Source organism: Crinia signifera, chromosome 4 (genome assembly GCF_055691185.1).
Source record: "Crinia signifera chromosome 4, ASM5569118v1, whole genome shotgun sequence".
NCBI classification, from domain to species: Eukaryota; Metazoa; Chordata; class Amphibia; order Anura; family Myobatrachidae; genus Crinia; species Crinia signifera.
Genome location: NC_139220.1, coordinates 206,226,498 through 206,240,926, shown reverse-complemented (window position 1 = coordinate 206,240,926; position 14,429 = coordinate 206,226,498). Strand labels below are relative to the sequence as shown.

The window sequence follows — 14,429 nt, the reverse complement described above, 5'->3', positions numbered from 1 at the left end:
AATCAAGTAGGTGCTCCTTCTATTATGAAGCCTGTGGTTTAGTCAACGTGCACACTAGGGCCACATATAGGATATTTATGAAAACAAAAGAATTGGGGGAATCAATTTTTAGTCACATTTCTCTAGTAAAATCTACTGTGTTCCTTAGAAAAATGTATTAAAATTGAAAATCTGCAAAAAAAATGAAATTTTGAAATTTCACCTACACTTTGTTTTAATTACTGTGAAACACCTAAAGGGTTAACAAACTTCCAAAATGCTGTTTTGAATACTGTGAGGGGTGCAGTTTTTGAAATGGCATCATTTATGGGGGTGTCTCACATACAAGTCCCTCAAAGTCACATCAGAACTGAACTGGTCCCTAAAAAAATCAGTGTTTGAAATTTTCTTGAAAATTTGAGAATTTGCTATTCATATTTTAAGCCTCCTAGTGTCCAAAAAATTAAAAGGAGGTTGAAATAATGATGGCAACATAAAGTAGACATATGGTCTTTGTTAGTTATTAACTATTTTGAGTGGTATGATTATTTGTCTCACAAGCAGAAAATTTAACATTTTGCAAATTGCAAAATTTTCAATTTTTTACGACATTTTGGTATTTTTCACAAAAAAACACAGACTGTATCGACCAAAATTTACAACTAACTTGAAGTACAATGTGTCACGAGAAAACAATCTCAAAATCACTGGGATAAGTAAAAGCAAAAAAAAGTTATCCCCACATAAAGTGATACATGTCAGATTTGAAAAAAAGGTCTCTGTCAGGAAGGCAAAAACAGGCTGCGGCGGTAAGGGGTTAAATATAATCTAAAGAAATATATAATATATTGGGTCACATTTAATAGAATGCGATTTTATCGCACTTTTTAAAATCACATTTTTTGCTGCAAATTCGCATATTTAATGAAATGCTTATTCCGGAACAAAAAGTGCGATAATGTGTGATTTTTAGGCATGTAAATGTGCGAATTTGAGTAAATGTGCTAAATTGTGTTTAGAAAAAAAAATGGAGTGGGGTTCCCGCTCCTGAGCATAACCAGCCCCGGGCTCATTGGACAGGTCCTGGTTCCAAAAATCGCAAAAATCACATTTTCGCATCTCATTAAATTATATACTGTACCATAGTATCTGCACATGATACCTATGTAAAGCCCTCAACAGATAAAGCACTATGGCTACATAATTCTGTTATACACACCTGCTATTTGAACTTAATTAGAGATAAAAGCTTTTTTTAAAAAGAATGTAAGCTTCATATAAATATAATAATATTATTGTAGGAAGTAATTTAAGCCTAGATGGTATTATCCCCTTAGGGGGTCATGGTAATCTGTGGATCCATCTAGTCTCCAACTGCAGGAGTTTAGCTCCCTGATTACCCCCTCACATAGAATGCGATACATGATCAATCATTCTATATCTAAGCAAGGATAGTGTATGTCTCGCTTCGCTTAAATGCCGGGCACCAGGCTGGTCGCTATTTCCAGAGTTAATTGCTGATCGAATAGATGACCTGTGGACTGCCGTAAGCTCTTGAAGGTTTACTCAGTTTTCCCAATGTGTGACAGCCCAAAGGGACACATGATTTTATAGATTTAACAAGTCAATCAATGACTAATATAATACGTTTTACCAGACAAACAGTATTACTGGAGATCTTAAATTGACACATTGTACAGGAACATTTTATGCATCCCATTTTGGTATTCAAAAAATTCTGTGTTACTTTTGGCTTATTGATATCTGTTTTAACCAGTATATCTCTGATACTCCCACTGCATGTATAGCATGACATTAGCTTAGGAAAGTCTAATTGTAGTTCTCTATCTGTTTGAATTACTGGCTATAATTTTTTTGAGATTTACTAATATTAGCTATGGCAAAACCCATGGATATATGGGCCTCTTACTTACAGATTTTTTTTGCAGCCAGTACATCATTTCTATTGAGTTGTAATAGCTTCCCATAAAAAAATGAAACCTTACCCCCATCTTAAAAAAAGTCACTGACTCACAGGTGGCCTCACAGGTACATAGGCCTCCCAGGAATCTTCCCTGTAGGATCTATGGTTTAATCCGCCCCTGGCTGGATGTCTGTTTAACTTACATTACACAGTTGCACCCAAACAATCATCGGTTGGAGAAGTAATAGAACTACTTTTCTTTATATATCAAAAGTTTATGGAACTTTATTGGTTGATTTATCCATTTCACAGCTGCAAATTCTCAACCTACCAGAGGTGAATTGGCCCACCGGAAAACCGGTCCATTTCTCGGTGGGCCAGACCAGATGTCCCTCCGTCTGGGCCGCCTACCTTGGTACATTTAAATATGCTGCAGTCATATTTGTTTTGGGCAATGCTGTATAATCAGCACCCGACCCCTCCCCCCCCGGGCAGCAGCGTCAGCACCCCCCATAATCCCACCACCCCCCGGGCTATATCGTCAGCACCCCCCCCTCCCGGGCTGCAGCATCAGCACACCCCCCACCCCCGTTCCCGTGCTGAATTTACATCCCAATCCGCCCCTACAACCTACTATACAGTATGATGATCCTTTCTCATTTTTCAGGTATCCTTCCTTTTATATCTGAATTCAGTACCCATGACATGCCCACCGGAAGTCTAATTTGCTCATGTATAAAGTACACTCATTAACAAATAGACTGGTAACTTTTTGGAAGGCATACAGCTCATTTTAGTTTTAATTGTTTTGTTAAACCAGGGTCTGCAACATGGTATTTGAAAATACAAATACATTGGAGCAATTACTGGTAATACACAATGAAACTATTTTTACCAGGATCTGGTCACAATATCATAGTGGGATCAGTTCCAGTTATAAATAATTGAATTTCTCACGAAGATTGACTTAATAAAGCTGCCGCCACAACTTTTGTAGACATGAGGAATAATTGTCTTGGCTCTGATTCTACATTGATTATGATGCCAAAGAAAAATACTGGGCACGCAGCTACTCCAAGCAGGCGGATAACCAAAAGGTTGCCAATGCAGCAGAAAAGTCTTCTCCAGAACTGATAGCTGCACAGAAATGCTGACCACTTTTATATTGTTGGCTGACGATGCTTCCCCATCATTAGCTACAATTATTTATTATTATTTATTATTATTATTATTATTTGGATAGCTAATCGGTGCATTCAATTAGTTAGCTTACTCACAAGCACCTGTATTAACAGCTCTATTATAGTGATCAACGTAGTGTGGCAGAGTCAGTATTCCCCCACATGAAAGTAATGTGGAGGATCCAGACCAGGTTTTGGAAGCAGTAGCAGAATCCCAGGTGTGTAATCAGCAGCACCTAGGATTTCCTGATATAAGGGTTTTCAGTGCAGTCACCTTTCTCTTGATGGTGAAATAGCTACCCAAGTGATAGGCTGAGGACTGCAGCTTATACCAACAACTGCAAAGCTTCTGGTTGCATTTATATTTTATTCTGATTTCATACTGTTGTATTGTTGCATTGGTTGCTTATACTATCTTATTGCATTGTTGCATTCAGGTTTCGTGTGTGATTCAGTCTGTTTACTGTTGCTTATAACACCTACTGTATCTGCATTGTTGCATTTGGGTATTATTGGTGTCACCTTATTTGCATTTTTGCATGGAGACTCTCAGAGGGAAATTTACTGAAAATACGAATATGACTGGCAAAGGCCATATTCTTGCAGAAATACGATTCCTAAATAGGGCAGATTTACTAAACTGATGTATTTATGGATTCGTATTTGGCCAATGGCATAGCCAGACGTATTCTTGCTGATTCGTATTTAGAGGCCGTATATTCGAGTCGGAAGCCTGCACGGATCAGTCAGATCCATGCAGGCTACAGTGTAAAAAAATAATAATAATAATAATAATAATAATATAAAAACACTGGCATGAGGTCCCCCCCACCCACAGCCCTAACCAGCCCCAGGCTCAAAGAGCCAGTCCTGATTTAAAAAAATTATTGGGGGGGTCCCCACTTCCCCAGGATCCCTGCCGAGGCTGACTGGTCAGGAGGTTAATGCTTTGGTCAGGGGGACTTGTATAAAAAATCTCTCCCCAGCTGTGGCATTACTCTGCTGGCTGTGCCTGATGATGGTTCATAAAATATGGGGGATCCCTACTCGTTTTGTCCCCCGTCATTTGTGAACCAGGACAGGCCCTTGGGCCTGGTGCTGGTTTAACAAAATACAGGAAACCCCTATTTCATTGTTCTCTGATTTTTTTAAAACCAGGACCAGCTCATTGAGCCTGGGGCTGGTTACAGGCGTGCGTGTACGCCATTTGTTAAAATTATTTATTTTTTCAATTTTATTTTCACTTGCCTGCACGAATCTGACTATCCGTGCAGGCTTCTGCCAAATCCGCCTGGAAAATGAGCACAGTACTCTAGATGAGGCTGTACCAATGACCTATACAGTGGCATTAATATGTCTTTCTTTCTACCGCCGATTCCTCTCCCTATGCACCCAAGTACCTATTTATACGTGAATCCCTAATGCCTGGAGCTTAAGTCCTGGCAGCATCTCAAGTACCGGGTGTGTCGTCTGCACTAAGGAAACAAGGGTGGCAGTTGGTGAAGGTCCTCCAGTAGATTGGCTTCACAAAATAGTGCAAAACTTGCCTAACAGAAACACAAATCATATGTGATTTCTGGTGATTTTTAGTAAAAAGAAAAGTTGGGATTTGTTAGTAAAGAAAGCATTAGATTTTTAGACAATTAAAAAAAATGGTGTAGGGTGCCCACTACTATGCATTTGCAGCCCTGGGGCTCTTTGAGACGGTCCTGGTCATATATATATACTGTACATATGTATACCATATATACTCGAGTATAAGCCTACTTTTTCAGAGCATTTTTTATGCTGAAAAAGCCCCCCTCGGCTTATACTTGAGTGAGGGTCCCACTTGAGTCAATAAGTTTTCCCAGTTTTTTGTTGTAAAATGAGTTGCCTCGGCTTATATTCGAGTCGATTTATACTCAAGTATATATATATATATATATATATATATATATATATATATATATATATATATTGGACTTCCATAGTCTTCTTGGTTTGGTCGCAGCAAGTGCAAGGTCTTTGTGCATTTTGTCATGGCAGATGAGAAAGACATGTCTGTGAGATTACTTCTGAGATGCGTGAAGTAATCTTCTGAGATGTGTGATTGAATTTCTGTTACAGAAACTCATGAAATGTAACGGCAAGCATATGGTGGAGACACAATTAGTTTCCTTCTTAGATGGACAAAACCATGTGCACTGCAGGTGGGGCAGATGTAACTTGTGCAGAGAGAATTAGATTTGGGTGGGGTTTTCCTTCAAAGTGAGATCTATATTGCAGTGTAAAAATAAAGCAGCCAGTATTTACCCTGCACAGAAACAAAATAACTCACCCAAATCTAATTCTCTCTGCACATTTTACATCTGCCCCCCTGCAGTGCACATGGTTTTGTCCATCTAAGAAGGATTTTGTCAGAAAGAGTGAACTAGAATAAGGCCCATTGTCGCAAAGGAACTGAAAATGCATTCAAGGTAGGTACCCAGTAATCTCACATAAGATCAGATGTGACAACTGTTCACATCACATATGTATAGCTAGAATGTATATGAAATTCTGTATAAAGTGTAATCATGGATAACAAGTACTTCATGAAAGTTTTACAATTATCTTGACATACCATATATTACATACCTACCAATTTGGAGGTAAATAAAGTGGGACTCCAAGCACTGCTCTCGGTAAGGGAGGCATGGCCTATCTGAAAGGGGGCGTGACTTAATTGGGGATGGTGAAGCCATGCCTCGTTTCACCGTCTTGGGGCTATGGTCAGAGCTCTATGAGCTGCTGGCCATAACCCTGTCCCCCTTCCTGCTGTGAATTAACACAGCGTCTATTCCCTTATACTCTGCTAAGCAGAGCAGTGGGTAGCAGGGAAGACTCTCAACTGCCCCCTCTTTTGGCCCAGGCGAGACACAGGATTTTCTTCTTTATCTATCCTGGTGACGCAGCTGACCTTGGGATGTAGTAGGGTCCAATAGGAGCCAGGCGCCTATGCTAAACCTTTGAAGAGAGGCAGGCTCCTCCCCACTGCATCCTATTATGCCTCAGTTTGTTTTAGGTTCCTGCAGGAGTGGGTGCTATGCTGAACGGGCTGCTGCCGCAGCCAGAAGATTAGATAGCTAGGTGTTTATTTATTTTTTACATTTTTATACTTAGTTAGGACAAGCGACAGTGTGAGGATTCTATGATAATCTTTACACTGACAGCACAACAGAAGCTGACATAAGCCCATCCTGTCAGCATCCTGTGTGCAGAGAGACACTGTCCACTCTCTCTGCACAGCGCTTACAGCTTCACAGCGGTAGAAGCTGCCTGGGATGAGGGGGACTCCGGGTCCGGCTCCCCGCAGGGGGGGATCATAGGTGAAGGATCTCCCAATATGACGGCCACCATTTTAAATGAGCTTACAGGCTGGACTCCATGCAGGAGGGTACAGCCTGTTACAGGAGCCCAGACATGGGCAATCCCAAGTGATCCCCGGCCGAGGGGGAGGCACTAGGGAAAGGAGAAGGCATCTGAAGGAGCGGCTTCCAGGTGGTAGATGGCGCCAAAGAGCCATGAACCCCACTGGAGCAGGGACAATAGTCTCTTTCTTTCCCTCTGTTTGGCGCCTTTGGAAAGCACTGTACTGCGGAGCTGAGGGTCTGTTTCCTGCAGAGTGACAAGCTTCTCCTGGGCACCGCTACCCCCACTGACCAGAAGGGTCCACCGGCAGACAGTTAAGTACTCTGGCATACTTTGACTCTGTACTGTCGCTTGACATTTTGCACTATGATAATTATCATGAAAGAAAGGCATTCTGCTGTTATGGGGGAGGGAGCGATGGCCTTGTTAAACCCCTGCAAATTTTGTGGGCTTGATTTAACACCAGAACAGATGGCTCAAGGGGATAGTTGCCCTGTTTGTGAAGCTGTACCCAGGGGAGCACAAGCTCAGAGTGGGGGATCAGCCTGAACCTGCGTGGGCTGCTGCCTTAGGCAAGTCTGTCACTGCGTTAGTTCAAGTGTTAAACAGACAGAGGGATGAATTGGTGAGGTCCCCTAGACCATTGTCATCCTCTCAACAGTCCACTGGTTCCATACCCTTATTACAGGGGGAGCCGGCCCTTTTGCAGGTCATGCAGGATACTGCACAGGGCAATCAGAAGTTTAATGCTCTCATGGAGCAGTTTTCAAGGGAGCCTGGAGAGTCTTCCAGACAGTCGGTAGCATCTCTGACTAACCTCAATGTGGATTCTGAGGAGGAGGGAGAGTGTGGCCCTGAGTTGTACTGGGATCAGAAGGAGGAATTGGACATTTCTGTACCAGGAATTGAAGATTTGATTTTGTAACAAAAGGACAATAATTTCACCTCTTGCGCTGTAAACTTAATGCGGCAAAAGACTAAAATGATGGTCACCGGACTATCCACATGTACAATAGAACAACAAAATTAGTCTACTTGCGATGAAAGAAATGTTCCAGTATGATCTCCACTTTTTCTCTCCAAATTAATGGTTCGAATATGTAAAAGAAAGGAGAACACACAACTGTAGTAATATCAAACACTAAAGGAAGATTCTCCTCCAAACGTGCAGGGGGATAATTAGAAGCTGGTGCTCCCAAAGTTCCCGAGGGTGGCGGACGGGTTCCAGACAGTCGGTATCCCGACAGTCACCCGCTATTTTCCCTCGTGGGGGTCCACGACCCCTATAGAGGGATAATAGAAAAGGTGGCTCGCGTAGCGAGCCACCGTGCCCGCAGCGTATTAGTGATCCTAATATCACTAATACTTGGATATTAGGATTACCAAATGGATATTTTACAAAATGTTTTATTTATATCTATTTAGACACATTACTTGATTAAGGCACCGCAGTGTGCCGAAATGCGTCGAAACCAGTGTCAATTTTATTGTCCAGTGTTGCGGGATCACTTTTCATGCAGTACGGTATTGCCCACAATTTACCCGGGTTCCAACTAGTGTGGTTATTTCTGCTGTTAAGGATTGTGGCCCTACACCGTGTTTTTATTGGAATAAAACCTTTTATTTGGAAGAAATTTGTGAGACGTCCAAAACCTATTCATGTAAGCATACATGTAAGCACCTGCTTATATTCACAAGAGTGTGGTGACCTACAATATATGACCCCTGGATCATTCGGGAACTTTGGGAGCACCATCTTCTAATTATCCCCCTTCACGTTTGTAGGAGAATCTTCCTTTAGTGTTTTGATATTACTACAGTTGTGTGTTCTGCTTTCTTTTACATATTCGAACCATTCATTTGGAGAGGAAAAGTCAAGATTTGATTTTGGCTGTAAAGCAAGCTTTAAATCTATCTGAGGGAGATAAAACTCCTGTTAAGGGAATTTTCAAGAGACAGCACAGAGACGCAGGATTTGTTAGGAGGGGCTTGGAAAATGCCAGATAAAAAGATCCTATTGCCTAAAAGGTACTTGAGTTTATATCCTATGCCAGAGGAGCATATTAAGTTGTGGGAGAAGGATTCCTTAGTAGATGCTCCGGTCGCAGGGCTGTCAAAGGCTACGGTGTTACCTGTGCAAGGCGGTGCTGCATTTAACGACCCGGTGGATAAAAAACTGGAGGGTTGCTTGAAAGCAGCATTTGAAGGTGTGGGGTTTGCTCTCAGGCCTGTAATTGCTTCCCCATGGGTGTCCAAGGCGATGATAGTATGGGCTAATACCCTATGCTCTTTCCTACAGCCAGATACGGAGGCCTTGGCTTTGGCAGAGAAATTGAAGGCCGCCGCGGAATATACTTGCGAGGCTGGTGAAGAGGCGGTTAAAATGCTATCAAAGGTATCAGCAGTTTCTGTGCATGCTTGTAGAGTTTTGTGGCTCAAGGCCTGGGAGGCTGATATTGAGTCCAAGAAAACCCTTGAGGCTTTGGCTTTCAAAGGGGAATTGCTGTTTGGTTCTGAGTTGGAGGCCATCATTAAGCAAGCAACAGGTGGGAAGAGTACCTTTCTTCCTACACCAGCAGCGAAACAAGGTTCATCAAGGTTTGCTGCCTTTCCTACCTTTAGGCCTTCCTTTCGGGGAGGGGCATCATCAAGGGGCCAGTCCAGTAGAGGACGGTTTGCTGCAGGAAAGGGAAAAGTTTCAGAATCCTGCTTCGGAGCCTTTACTAAGAAACAGGCTTCCAAAGGGGAGGAGAAGCCCTCAGCATGGGGGGGTCGCCTCTTGCAGTATCAGGACACTTGGACCTTGTTAGGTCAGGATCCTTGGGTCCTCAATGTTGTGTCCCAGGGGTACATGATAAACCTGAAGGGAGTTCCTCCAAGAAGGTTTTTACCTACTCCATTGCCCAGAGAAACTCGCCTCAGATCAGCCCTTTTGGTGCGGCGAGATCTCTTCTGGAGAAGGGAGTAGTAGTTACGGTACCGCAAGAGGAGATAAAGAAGGGTATTTACTCTATTCTTTTCTTAGTACCAAAGCCGGACAATAAATTCAGACCAATTCTAAATCTGAAGTCTTGAATCTCCACTTATGGGTGGATCATTTCAGAATGGAGTCCCTGAGGATGGTTTTACTGAGCCTGGAACCAGGGGAATTTCTGGCGTCTATGGACATTCAAGATGTGTATTTAGACGTTCCCATTTACATAGAACATCAATCCTTACTGCGTTTTACAATAGGAAGTTTACACCTGCAGTTTCAAGCACTTCCCTTTGGGCTGGCCACAGCTCTGAGGGTGTTCACAAACATTATGGCAGTGATGGCAGCTACCCTCAGGATGCAGGGTTTAGTGGTCATTGCATATTTGAACGACCTGCTGTTCAAGGCAGAGTTGGCAGAAAAATTGCATCACAATCTATCAGTGGCAATTCAGTTTTTACAGGACCACGGCTGTATCCTGAATATTCAAAAGTCCCACTTGGATCCGACTCAGAGACTGCAGTTTCTGGGAGTTATCCTGGATACTCATCTACATCGGATATTCCTTCCGGAAGTAAAGGCCAAGGACATTTGTCAGCTGGTTTGGTTGATTGTGAGGTCACTGGGTCCATCAGTATGACATTGCCTGAAGTTATTGGGCAAGATGGTGGCGACTTTTGAGACTGCAGTACACAAGGTTCCACTCTCAACCATTTCAATGGAACATTCTGGCATGTTGGTCAGGAGACACGAAGACCATGAAGTCGGAGAAAGTGATCTTGTCTATGGAAACAAGGACAGCATTGCTCTCTCCAGTCGTGGGAATGGCTGGTGGTCACCACCAATGCCAGTCTCAAGGGCAGGGGAGCAGTAGTGCTGGACTTAAGGTTGCAGGGCCTATGGTCAATTGAAGAATCTGTGCTTCCCATAAATGTGCTGGAGTTGCGGACTGTGTGGCAGACTCTGTCACAGGCAGAAGAGAGATTGAAAGGTTTTCCTATTTGCACTCAGTCGGACAATGCCATGGCTGTGGAAGGAGTGTGGGCATTACATCCCCAAGTTATTCAGGAGACTGTGGCTCGATGGGGACTCATGGACGTGGACTTGGTGGTGTCCAGGCACAGTTGCCAAGTTCCCAGATTTTGTGCACAGACCAGGGACCTGCTAGCTTGGGCGGTTGATGCCATGATGATTCCTTGGAAGTTCGCCATTTCCAATGATTGCTCGAGTGCTGCAGAGGGTGTGATCACAGGGTACAACCGTGATACTGATAGTGCCAGATTGGCCAAGGAGATCTTGGTACTCCAACATTCGGAGGTTGTCGACACAGTCGTGGCGTCTTCCTCTGCGTCCAGACCTGCTTCATCAAGGTCCATTTTGTCATGAGGACCTTGCTCGTCTGAGTTTGACGGCCTGGCTTTTGAGGCCGCTATCCTAAAGAAGGAGTTTTCAGATGCTGTCATTTCAACTATGATCAAGCTAGAAACCCGGTTTCTTCAAAGAATTATTATAGAGTCTGGAAGATCTACATTAGATGGTGTGAACGGCAGAGAGTTCACACTTCCTTATTTAAGGTCTCAAGATTATTGGAGTTTTTACAAGATGGTTTTTCATTGGGACTGAGTCTTCAGTCCTTAAAGCAGTGGTTCCCAAACTGTGCACCTAGGCTCCCTGGGGTTCAAATTATTTATGATCAATTATTTCTAGACAAAACCAGTGCTGGTGGCTGTCAATCATAAAATGTGCACAATCAGAACCAAATCCTGCCCTTTACCACATAACTGAACCTAAGAAGCACATATAAACACAATCTACTTAATTTGATATATATTTTTGGGGGCCTAGGGTGCCGTGGAAAAATTCTGATACACTAGGGTGCCGTGATTAGAAAAAGAATGGGAACCCCTGCCTTAAAGGTTCAGGTTTCGGCATTGTTTATTTACTTTCAAAAGAAAGTGGCCTTGATTCCGGTACAGACTTTTTTGCAAGGGGTTGCTAGATTGAAGCCTCCTTATAAGCAGCCTGTGGCCCCATGGGTTTTATCCTTGGTGTTGTCAGTTTTACAGAAGCCTCCGTTTTAACCCTTAAGGTCAGCTGACCTGAAATTTCTGACTTGGAAATGTACTTTTTTGTTGGCAATCGCCTCGGCTAGGCGTGTTTCGGAATTAGGAGTGTTGATTTGTAAGTCTTAATTTTAAATTTTTCATGATGACAGGGCTGTGCTTAGATCAGTTCCTAAGTTTTTGTCAAAAGTTGTTTCTTCGTTTCACTTAAACCAAGAAATTGTTCTTCCGGTTTTCAGTCCTCCAGAAGAGACCAGGAAAAGGGACAGACTGTAATTGCTTTTGCGTATACTAAAATTGGCAGACCAATGCCTTCCAGGATCAATGCTCAAACCACCAGGTCAGTTGCTGCTTCTTGGGCGGTGCGCCATGGAGCTACAGCTGAACAAGTATGCAGGGCTGCTACTTGGTCATCTGTTCACACTTCCACCAATTTTTACAGGTTCTATGAGTTTGCGTTGAAGGACACATCATTCGGGCAAGCAGTGATGAGAACTGCAGACCTGAGCGTACCCTCCCAAAGGACCGGCTCTTGAACGTCCCAAGGTCAGCTGTGTCACCAGGATAGATGAAGAAGAAAAAGGGATTTTTGTAAGAACTTACCGTTCGATTCCCTTTCTCTGATTCTATCCTGGTGATGCATCAATCCCTCCCTTACGCTCAGTAAGTAATACCGTTTTCATGTTATAATGGTTATGTTAGTTGATTGTGCATGCAATATGTTCAGGTGATGTACTGAGTTATTGTATCCTAGTGTGCTCTGGAAGTTGAACTGAGAGATGATGGGATGCAGTGGGGAGGAGCCTGCCTCTCTTAAAAGGTTTAACATAGGTGCCTGGTTCCTATCGGACCCTACTACATCCCAAGGTCAGCTGCATCACCAGGATAGAATCAGAGAAAGGGATTCAAAGGGTAAGTTCTTACAAAAATCCCTTTTTTTTGTTTTGCTTTTTCAGGGGAAAGTGCAAACGCAGTCCCCCCACTACCACAAATTATGCAGTCGAGTTTCCCACATTTGGGGAAATCATAAGGGTCAACACACCCGGAGTGCAATGGATGAGCATCTCCCATGCCAGGTAAGTATAGGACCAGTTTTAAAAAATGGAACGGTCCCACAAAAATTTGAGCAGTTGGGACATACAGTATGTATAGTCTAATAGCATGTCCACTATATCAGAATGCAAGGTCACACTTACCATTCTCCTTCTTTATAGCCACCTGTAACATGGTAACTATGACTGTCATTTTCTAAAAAAAAAATTCTATTTACATCAGTGTGCATTTATTTAGATGTATGTGTGTGTATGTGTGTATGTATGTGTGTGTATGTGTGTATGTATGTGTGTGTATGTATGTGTGTGTATTTAAAGTCTGGAAGAGAGAGAACAGATAAGGGTGAAACATTTATATATAGAAAAGGGTACTCTTTACCTAGCACGGCGCCCATCGCGGTCATCGCGGGCATTGAATGCACTTAAAAATCGGGTGCGACGCGACCGACGCGATGCCCGCGATTTCCCATAGGGAACAATGTTAAATTTCTCAATTGACCCGATTTTACTGTTCAATGCCTCAATTGACACGATTTTTCCATAGGAAACAATGTTAAATGGCCAACAGAGGCCAAATAGGCACCCTGAAGTGTGAAATGGCCCCCACAATTGTTAACGCCACCCCACGATCAACGTGAACCCGAAGCGTGGCGAGCGCAGCGGTACGCGTCCTACGACCTTTTCATACCCCCACTATCCACGTCGGCGTGGAGTTGAGAATAGAATAGTGTGGCGAGCGCAGCGAGCCACCGAGCCCGAAGCGTGGCGAGGGGACGCCGATACCTGTGAAGCCCGCGAAGGGACGCGTTTACCTGTGAAGGTATCCGCGTCCCCTCGCCACGCTTCGGGCTCGGTGGCTCGCTGCGCTCGCCACACTATTCTATTCTCAACTCCACGCCGACGTGGATAGTGGGGGTATGAAAAGGTCGTAGAAAGCGTACCGCCGCCGCTCGCCACGCTCCGGGTTGACACAATTGTGGGGGCCATTTCACACTTCAGGGTGGCTATTTGGCCTCTGTGGGCCATTTGACATTGTTTCCTATGGAAAAATCGTGTCAATTGAGGCATTGAACGGTAAAATCGGGTCAATCGAGAAATTTAACATTGTTCCCTATGGGAAATCGCGGGCATCGCGTCGGTCGCCTCGCACCCGATTTTTAAGTGCATTCAATGCCCGCGATGACCACGATTTTTTTACCTGCGATGCCCACGATCAAAATCGTGGGCGCCGTGCTAGGTAAAGAGTACCTAGAAAAGTGTTAGAACAAGTTAGTTCGCACTCTGAAATAGGAGTATTTGCATAAACATCCATTTGCAGGGTAGCAGGCGAGCCCGAAATCATTCTATGGTTGCTGACCATCGAATGATTTCTGTTGTCCTCGCATATCAAGTCAGTCTCTGCTGACTTAGATTAGGGGCGACCTTCTCCGAGAACTGGGCTGGCATCTGACATCTGGTTACATCAGCTGCCCGCCCCCATTCACATGGGGACGTCCAGCATTTTCCTGGGTGTACCTAGCATTTTGCCGGGTACACCCAAGAAATACAGGGCATTCACATGCGAACACACCCAGCATGCCTCCTCCACAAACACCCCCCCGGTGGGAGCACAACCAAATAGTAGCAGCAATAATGGAACCACTCCATCCAGTGTCTGAATGCATTCACTATTGTATGCCAGCATATATTCATTGGCTGGATATCATTACATCATTTTTCTAAATACAATAAATTGAGCCTTCTTACAACTTTATCTTCCTCACCCTATAAATTAACAGGGCGGAGTCGATAGCCCTGATAAAGTCTTGTATGACAAAAAGCGTCGGGTTATCATCCATTGTGAAAGAACAAACCAATGATTAC

General features: G+C 43.6%; 1 pseudogene; it reads right to left on the bottom strand.

The window, feature by feature from the left end:
- Window positions 1-12,467: 12,467 nt before the first annotated feature.
- LOC146076254 (U1 spliceosomal RNA) lies at window positions 12,468-12,598 on the bottom strand (annotated as a pseudogene).
- Between the last annotated feature and the right edge of the window lie 1,831 nt (window positions 12,599-14,429).